Source organism: Mauremys reevesii, linkage group 4 (assembly GCF_016161935.1).
Source record: "Mauremys reevesii isolate NIE-2019 linkage group 4, ASM1616193v1, whole genome shotgun sequence".
NCBI classification, from domain to species: Eukaryota; Metazoa; Chordata; order Testudines; family Geoemydidae; genus Mauremys; species Mauremys reevesii.
The window spans coordinates 150,067,973-150,078,116 of record NC_052626.1 but is presented as its reverse complement, the minus strand read 5'-3'; positions in this window follow the sequence as shown (position 1 = coordinate 150,078,116).

Sequence of the window (10,144 nt, the reverse complement as noted above, 5' to 3'; positions counted from 1 at the left end):
TGCACAGCCAAGGTCAGAGCTGCTGGGATGATCTGTGACTTGTCGGGGGGCAGAGGCCTGGTCTGCAGGTAGAGAGCTGTGGTTCTGTGCTGATAGAGAAGGGATTGTGATGTTGCACTCCATATCCTTTATGCAAATATGCTTATGAATGTGAATATGATGTAACTGGAATAGGCTTTATGCAAAAAATCTCTTATAACATATCACTGAAAAAGTTATAATGTGCTGAATTTAATTTTCCTGTTTGTTTGCATGTATTATTTCTCTGTCTGGAGTTAGGAACATAAGGTATAAACTTGGACTTTGGGTATGGCTACACTGGCGATTTGCAGCGCTGGAAAGCCTCCACCAGCGCTGCAATTAGTAAGTGGCCACACCTGCAGGGCACTTCCAGCGCTGCAACTCCCTGGCTGCAGCGCTGGCCGTACACCTCACTCGGCATGAGGAATAAGGATTCCAGTGCTGGTGCTGCAGCGCTGGTCATCAAGTGTGGCCACACACCAGCGCTGTGATTGGCCTCCGGGGTATAAGGTGTATCCCAGAATGCTTTTATAAATTACTCTCTTTGTTTTGTTATGCAGCCTCTCTTTATTTTGTTGTGAACGAGCTCCGATCGGAGCTCCGAACAAACAGAGCTCCTGTTTGCTGTGATCATCTGTACCTGGCTGTAAACAATCAAATGAGAGGCAGGCAGGGAGAGTGAATGAAACAGAACCGATCGGAGCTCCGTTGAACTGCTTATCTAAAAAAACAAACACTGATCACAGCAAACAGGAGCTATCTATACCTGGCTGTGAACGATCAAATGAGAGGCAGGGGAAACAGCGTTGGATGCAGGCTGTTAGGGTTCGCAAACATTTTGTGATTTTTCCAATCTCTCTCTTCCCCGCTCCCTGTCACAGTACACCACAGGGAGTGAGTGAAACAGCGGGGAGTCCGTGTTGGAGGCAGGCTGTTTGCAACTAAGAGTTAAGACTAAGGGGTCATGAACATTTTGTGATTTTTCCAATCCAGGAAGCTAACACACAGTGTTGGCTCCAAAAATCCACTCTCTCTATCTTCCCCGCTCCCTGTCACAGTACACCCCACCCCACCCCCCTCTTTTGAAAAGCACGTTGTTGCACTTGAATGCTGGGATAGCTGCCCATAATGCAGTACTCCCAACAGCGCTGCTAATACTGCAAATGTGGCCACACACCAGCGCTGCTCCTACACAGCTGGATGACCAGCGCTGCAAACTACCAGCGCTGCAAACCGTAAGTGTAGCCATACCCTGAGATGTAGTCAGATTAAGTGGGCCATTAATGAAGTTTTAGGAACTTGATGGCGCCCACTCATCAGGGCCATTGGTTGTAAATGGCTTGTTTACCTGAAAGCCTTCCTGTGTACATGTGGGCCAACCCAGGAAGAAAGGGGGGGGGGGGGGAGGGTCTTACAGAGACGTGTGACCACGTCACATCATACTGCAATCCATCTTAAACTTTGTACCTTTCCATGGAGAGATGGGGTGGGGGCCAAGCAGAGACAAAAGATTCCCGCCTTGGGCAAAAGCTATAAAGGGGGGTGGAGCAGACAAATGGGGCTGCCAGTCATGAGAAAGCCCCTAGTTACCACCTGAGACATCTTCTGGATCTAACAAGGACTGTACTGGGGAAAGGATTGGGCCCAGACTAGAGAGGAGTCTAGTCTGTGAAAGAAACTTCTTGGAACATCTCTGAGGGTGAGATTTACCTGTATTCAGTTTCTCAATGTACTAGGCTTAGACTTGCATATTTTGTTTTATTTTGCTTTGTGACTTACTTTGTTCTGTCTGTTATTACTTGGAACCACTTAAATCCTACTTTTTATACTTAATCAAATCACTTTTGCTTATTAATAAACCAGTGGAAGTAATTGTTACGGAGGGGTGGGGAGCAAACAGCTGTGCATTTCTCTCTATCAGTGTTCTAGAGGGCAAACAATTTATACCCTGTATAAGCTTTATACAGGGTAAAGCAGATTGATTTGGGGTTTGGATCCCATTGGGAGCTGGGTGTCTGGGTGCTCGAGACAGGAGCACTTGCTGAGCTATTTTCAGTTAAGCCTGCAGCTTTGGGGTGTGGTTCAGACCTGGGTCTGGGTTGCAGCAGGCCGGCGTGTCTGGCTCGACGGGGCAGGGTTCTGGAGTCCCCGGCTGGCCGGGAAAACGGGCTCAGAGGTAACTTCAGCACGTCAGGTGACAGCCTCAAGGGGGTATCTGTGACTAAACCCATCAGAGAGATGGCTAGAGACCTGGGCAGCTTTAGGGCAGGCCACAGAGAAGGTTGAGGGTGGACTTACCCCAAAACTGACATGAGTGTGAGAGATTCATTGAGTTCTAAATACAGGAGAGCGTTCCAGCCTGCCAAGAGGTGAAATCCACTCGCCAGCTTGAGAAAAGCTGCTCACAGTCAGCAGCGCAGAGCCCGGGGGAGTCACAACTAATGGTGGCGTGGCTGGTCTGGTCTTGAGGGGCATCTATGGACTGTGGGGAAGGAAATTGGTTGTGGGGGACCTGGCCATGAGAATCGGGGTTCCAGCACCAGTGGGAGCAAGGCCTGATTACCTCCCTGGCCAATTTGGGGGTCCCTGCAGGAATGCTGGAACCCTGGCCTGAGCCCCTCTCTCCCTTCCCCCTGCACCACACGGAGCTGGCCTGAGCCACTCTGCCCCTGAACCCTGCCGCTCATCCCCTCCCTGAGCCCCTTTTTGGCAAAACTAGACATTTGTCCTATTTGCTCTTGCTAACTGATGATGGGGCCTTGTGGTGGGGGAGGTATGTGGGGCCCAAATATTCTTTGTGCCCAGGACCCCAATAAATCTTAATCTGCCTCTGAGCAGGGGATGTAGCCCCAGAGTTGCTCCCTGCAGCAGAAAAAAGGCACTAGGGGGCTAGAGAAAGACTTGGAGACCCCAGTTCCACCACAGAGGCCAAGCCCCAAGACTGCCTGCATCAGGAACAGGTACTGAGCCCAGCTGAATGGGAGATGGATCAGCAAGGGATGCTGTAACATCCAGAGGCACCAATGGGGGTAGTCTCTTACATTATACACCTGGCCACTAGATGGAAGCTGTGAGTGGGAAATACCCCAGGCCAAGGCAGGGCACCAAGCCATTCAGGAGTGAACTGCATAGGTACAGAGTTAGCTGGTAGATACGGCGCCAGCGGAGAGTGCTCAAGAACATGCCACCCCCTCTGGGGTTTTGTAGGATAAATGTATCTAGTTGTGTACTACAAATGGCTTCCTCTCTGCAGCTCGCTGCATCAGCTACACAGGGCTGAGCAAGGGCATCCCCAAAACTGGAGCACCCCAACATCACATCCTCGGTCATCTTCAGCATCTCACCCAGGAGCAACATGTGCTGCAGACTAGCATCCAAAACTCCGACAGCATTTCGAAATATTACTTGGGGCTGACTTCTGCTCTCAGTAAAAGGAGTGTAGATCTGGAGTCACCCCACTGCAGTCAGGGAGTGACTCCAGATTGACCCCAGGGAGCTGAGATCAGTACCTGATCAATCTGCTCTAGTATTTGGCACTCTCTAATAAACGTGGCCCACGGTTATTTGACAATATCCAGCAATTTATTTTGTACTCACCATTGTCTCTACGGTGGCTGTTTTCATCTGAAGATACAGGAAATCGAGAACAAAAGTGTTATGAGCAATTACCCAGATGGTTCCTTTAACAGCTGACCCCTCCCCATAACCCCAAGCCTGTCGTCGTCCCCTCAAATTCCTCTTCCTAGCTTCCTGGGCCCATTCCCACCCTCCCATGCCCCCCAATCCCACCTCAATGGCCGATCCACCCTCTCACCCCCTTCAGTCCCATGTCCACCCCCAAATTCACCCTCCCAGTACTCCACCTCCTTTTCTACTGACTCCACATTCCTAGCCCCCAACTCCCCCACATCCACCTTCTGGTCCCTGCCACCCAAATTACCTGCAGTCAGAGCATTTTGCACATCTCTGTGGAAGTCCTGCAGGATGCGGACGGGATTCAGGTGGTGATTTTTTATGCTTTCCTGGGAAGGGAGGGAAAAATTCATCAGATCTTTCTCCACCCACGTCACAAGCCATCAAGGATCGAACAGGGACAAAGCTCCAAATCACAAAGCACAACTAATTAATCCTGCTGGAAGGTTAAAATGCTACAAGATTCCTGCTTTGGATGGTAACTAGACCTGCCTGTAGTATTATCAACACCAAGCTTTAAAAGTCTGGACTGGGGACCCCAAAATACATCAGTTATTGTTTCTATTTGTTTTTTAACTGAAATAGTTCATCTGGAATACCATTGAGGCTGTGGGTTGGGACTGAGGGGAACCTGCTGTGAGGGAGAGTCAGGGCTGGGCTGGCAGGGGCTGCGGGTCAGGAGTGAGGGGCACCGGCAGGGCTGGTGGGGGCAGGGCTGGGCTGGCAGGGGCTGCGGGTCAGGAGTGAGGGGCACCGGCAGAGCTGTGGGGGGCAGGGTTGGGCTGGCAGGGGCTGCAGGTCGGGAGTGAGGGGCACCGGCAGAGCTGTGGGGGGCAGGGCTGGGCTGGCAGGGGCTGCAGGTCGGGAGTGAGGGGCACCGGCAGAGCAGGGGGGGCAGGGCTGGGCTGGCAGGGGCTGCGGGTCGGGAGTGAGGGGCACCGGCAGAGCTGTGGGGGGCAGGGCTGGGCTGGCAGGGGCTGCAGGTCGGGAGTGAGGGGCACCGGCAGAGCTGGGCTAGTGGGATGGGGGTGGGGTCACCTCACCTTGAATTTCTCTTTCTCTTTCTCTTCTGCACTGGAGTCCCCTATGCGTGGGAACGGTTCATCGTAATAGGCGGTGGCCCCATCGTCGCTCAGGGTGTCTAGATCCAGCACTAATTTGCTCCCGCAGCGGAACACGGGCACCCCTCCGGGTCGGTATATGTGGGTGGGGAGCCGCGTTTCCAGGGGGCTCGGGTCCCGGCCCGTCCTGCGGCCCAACAGGCGGAGCTTGGGGAGGAAATACAGCGGGATGAGAAAGTCGAAGTCGCTGGCGCCGGTGCGGCTGTTAACGCGCACTTGCAGGCCCTGCCTGTAGCTCCCCACGGGCACGGCATTTTTCAAGTACAAATCTTTGCTGTGTTCACGCAGCCACGGGAGGAGTTTTGCCACAGCGTCTTTTAACAAGACGTAGCTCCGCTTCCCCCTCATGCTCGTCTTTATCCCCCTGCACGAACACGCGGTCACTGGAAGAGCCCTACAGGAAGCGCTCCCCGGCCATCCCGCCGCCGCCCTCCGCGCTCCTCTCCGCAGCCCCGGCTCGGCCAGAGCCCGCCCCGCGCAGCCCCCGCCGCTGCCGCTGCCGCTTTCGCTTTCGGTTCGGGCAGCGGCTCCTCCCTCCGGCTCCAGCTCCAGCTCCCGGCAGGAGGTCGGCGCTGCTGGCAGCCTCGGGAGCTGCGGGGCAGGGCCCGGCCAACCTGCCGCCGGAGGCGCTGAGGGAGCCTGGGAGGCTCTCGGGTCAGGCCCGTGGTCCGGAAGGGGAGCCCGGCTGGGCTCCGAGAAGGTGGTTTCCCCCAGCAGGGTGATCGCACCAGCTGCTGCGTTTAATCCGGTTCAATCTCAGCCCCAGGAGTCAGCGGTGAAGAGATCTGCAGGCCCCACACAGAGCTCAGGAAAGCAGCCGGGATCCCTCGACATCCCCAGGCAGGTGTCCCTGGTGTCCTTGGGGCTCAGACGTGGCTCTGATCCTGCCCAGCCTGGTCTCCCCTGCCGGGGATTGATCTCAGCCAGTGTCCGACCCCCACGGCCCCTCTGGGCAGTGACACTATCTGGGGTAACGACGGTGACGCCAGCTGGCTAGAGAACGGGAAGTGGGCACAGGCTGGGTTGCAGGCTGGAGGGTTTGCAGACAGTGGCTCCGGGTGTCGAGTTGTGCCCAGGCCGGGTGGGGAGCTGAGAACAGGCCCCCTCGGTGCATGGCACAGGCCCACAAGCAGTGGCAGCACAGGGGCGGGGGGCAGGAACACCCAGGAGATGACAGGGGCAGGTCACACGTCTCCGTGCCAGTGTGTCAGGCTGTGTCGTCTCCCTGGGGCAGGGTGTTCTCACGCCGCTCAGACCACACACCTCCCCCAGCCTCCCGTGCCGCAGGCGGGTGTGGAGAGCCCCTTCCCCCGCCACCCCCTGCCTCCAGCTGGTCCTTGTGCTCCACCCAGCCCCACCCCACGGACCCTCCAGCCTTCCCCGGGCACAGCCCCGCGGGGCCGACTTTTCCTGCTGTCTCCCTCCTTGTGCCCTGGAACTCACCTGCGGTTTCTACAGCCTGGTTCTGCTGTACCTACAAACCGCGCTTCTAAGGGCACCGAGCTGCCGGCCTGGGGCCGACCCTGGGACGTCTGGCCCAGCACCCGGTCTCTGACGGTGGCCTGGACCAGCACTGGCTGGAGGAGCAGCTCCTTGCTTAGCGTGGACCAGTGTTTACTTTGTGCAGGGGCTTCTTTGTTTACACTGATGGGAGATAATGCTGCCCGCTTCTTATTTCTAAAGAGAGCTACAGCACCCGACCCAAGGTTTAAGAATCTGAAGTGCCGTCCAGGGACGAGGTGTGGAACTGCTTTCAGAAGTCTTAGAAGAGCAACACTCTGATACAGAACTGAACCCCCAACAAGAAAATCAACCTTCTGCTGGTGGCATCTGACTCAAGTGATGGAAATGAACATGCGTCGGTTGCAGGGCTCCGGATTGTTATCAAGCAGAACCCGTCACCAGCAAGGAAACTGAGGCGGGGATGTGTGGGAAAGGGGTGGGGGTGAGGGTCTGGAAGGGGGGTCCAGCGCTTACCTGGGGCTCAGAGGCAGGGTGGGGCGGGAGAGTCCGTGTGCTGCTACCCCAGGCCCTGCCCCCGCAGTGTCCCATTGGCAGTAGGACACAGACCCGACCCACCCTGCCCAGGGGCCGCAGGGAGGGGCCGGCAGCCACGTGGCATGAGCAGGCAGGGAGCTGCTCAGCTCTGCTGCGCTGCCGGTGGGGGGTGGGGGCCCTGGGGCGTTTTAAATAGGAGTGGGATGGGGAGCACCCGGGGGCAGAAGCCGGGGCCAGGGGAGAGACCCGGCCTCTAACGTTGCTGGAGCCAGGCCCAGGCCAGGAATATTGCTGGTGCCCAGGCACCACGGGCTCTCGACCTCGCCGCCCATGCTTACAAGCAAACAAAGCACCTGGGGTTAGCACCGGGGAGTCCACAGGCCATAGGAAATAGACAGAAATAACCCCAGTTGCGGCTTTCTAAACGTTCCTGATCTGCTAACACACCTGGGGGTTCCAGAGAAGTCGTTCTAGGTGCGAGCTGATGAGCTACGCTCAGACCTGGCTTAAAGCTCCTCACAGCGTAACTGCTCCCTGGTCCCCTCTATCCCGGAGAACCACAACAGAGAGAGGGGAAGTTATTTCCCCATTTTACAACGTTCTCGCCCTCCCACTGGCTCTTCTGGTCAGGCGCCCACCCCCTTCCCTTACCTGGGGGGCTCTGTTAACATTTACAGGTAAAGCCAGCAGAGAACAGCCACCAAGAGGGACTTTATAGCTGCTGGCTGGCTGGGTGTCCATCAAAGGGAGCTACGCCCCCCCCTTCATTTATCACGGGGGGGAGGAGTGCTCAGAAGAGGGGGGGGGATCGGGTTAGTGCCCTATTGAGGTGGAGAGACATAACCGTTACCCCCCAACCTGGCAATCACCCAAAGCCCAGTACTGGAGCAGGGGGGAATTTTTCCATTGAAATGTTTTTCTTGGTCCACGTTTTCCATTTTCTGCAGAAGCCACACGCCAGGAAATGGGCCGGTTTCCAACCAGACCGTTTCTTTGTTTCGCTTTGTCATCAAAAAACTGCAACGTTTTGGTGGGAAATTTCAAAAAGAGAAGAACAATTTTTCAGCATTTCCACAGGAAAAAGAATTGTTTTCCAGCTGGTTCTGCTACACCCCCCACCCCCCGTTTCCTTATTCCACCTTCCATCCTTCCTAGGCAGTGTGTGTAGGTGAGAGCCAGACCCCCTGACTTGGGGCTATATTTAGGGTGACTATCGCTTTAATTCCCCTCCTCTCTCACAGCTGCCCTGTGTCCCCGGGGGAGAGGACAGAGCTGGGGAGCCGCAAGGCTGCCAGCCTGGACTCAGCATGGGGATGTTGGAAATCTGGGAGAAGGAGGCAGGGATTCTGGGAGGGGTCTTGAGTAGAAGGCCTCAGTTTACAGGTGTGTCTATGTGACACGCGGTACCTGATAGTAGCACTCTAACCCCCATATTCGTCATTCATAGGCGGTTGTGATATTTCATACAAAGCAGGCCAGGACGGTATCTTATGAGAGGTCGTGATCTGCTGAAACCCGTGGTTCTGTCCAGAGAGGTATGTCATTCGTGTGTATGAAGTTATGAGATTTAATTTGCTGTATGGTTGTTTCTGAAAAACATTGTAAATTTGAGAGTCTTTACTGCTAAGCAGTCCCAGGAGGGTGTTAACTGACCGTTAATCAGCAGGGGAGGTGTAATCAAGGGGGTTACCCTTCAATGACGGCTGCCCAAGCTCCACACAACGGGGACTGCTCAGCTCTGTGACTCAGCAAAGCCCCTCGGGGCGTGTCTGGCAAGTGGCCTCTAGGCACGTGGACGGAGGGTATAACGTAGGGGACAGCGGCAGCCTGCCGTGGCCTGTCTCCTCCCCCAGCTACGCTGGAAGCAACAAGAACAGCGAGAAGACGAAAACTTAAACTGAGGAGCCTGGTCCCAGGCTTGAGAGGGAGGCCTGTGCGTTAAGAACTGTAACTTATAGTGCGGTGAGAAAATCGCTTGATCTAAATACTGCCCCGTGTGCGAAGGTCTAAGATTTAGACTGTGCACTTACCTTTCATTTTCTCGGGTAACTATCGCTGACCTTTGGTGCCTACAGCTTATAATCACTGAAAGTCTTTCTGGCGTCCACGAATCTGTTTTATGTTTTACCTGCAGCACTGTGTTTTCCCGGTGGTGCTTGGGAAGTCTCAGCTCAGGTTACAAAGGCTGGTTCGTGTCCTCTCCACAGCGAGGGAGGGGTGCACGGGGTTAAAAACTGACACTGGTCGGGCTTCTGACCGGGGCGAGAGGGTCCAGCTCTGGGGTGCAAGGCTGGGAGCTGGGGGATTGGCTGGTGCTTTTCTCCGTGTGATTTGTGAGTGGCCCAGGGAGCAGTCATGCAACCCAGCCGGGTGTGGGGCGCCACGTGCCGACGGCTGCGAGAGGACAGTGCCCGGAGGGGTTTGCTCCTTGTCACTAGCAAAGCCTTGTGACATCAGCCCAGGCTGGAGAGGGAAGAGGGCAGAGCAGTACCCCAGCTCCAGGTTGTGCCCGGGGGACCCCGTCACAGTATACATGTCTGCAGCAGTGCAAGGGTTAACCCGAGGAAAGGTCTCAGCAGGCTCCAGATTCCCAGGGATCTGGATGGAGAAACTGAGTCACGAGTCAGGATTCTGGGAAATTACAGCAAATATTTTTCTTTATTGAGCAAAGTAAAATAAAATCCTCAGACAAGCACAAGCCCTGGGCTGGAGCTCAGTAGCCACGGCAGCGAGGGGCACAGCAGTTTGCAGACAGCGATATAAAGCAATACAGCAGCCAGCGCACTCTGGATCAGTGTAAATCCAATCCAGTGTCAACTCAGAATCTCCCAGTCCTCGCTCTGACACTGGCTTTGCCTGCAGTGACTCCAGCAGTCACTCCTCATTTGCACTGGGGAGAAGGAGGGGATCAGCCCTGAGGTCACTGATGGGCAACTCCTGACGTACATCGGCGGGTGTGAGAGCAGAATTCCCCCCTCCCCACAAGCTCATCCCTTCATTCATGCTCTGGGTGGGAGTGTTGTGGGCACTTTGCTCAGGTGAGAATGACGACACCAGGTGCAATCTGGATTCTATTTCTTGCTTCTGTCCCCAATGCTGGGGGGGAGTGGGGTCTAGTGGTTAGGGCAGGGGTGGGGATTGGGAGCCAGGACTCCTGGGGTCCTTCCCTGGCTCTGGAAGGGGTAACCTAGGGCTTGTCTATACTACCTGCCAGATTGGCGGGCAGTGATCGATCCAGCGGGGGTCGATTTATCGCGTCTCGTCTAAACGTGATAAATCGACCGCCAAGTGCTCTCCCATCAACTCCTGGA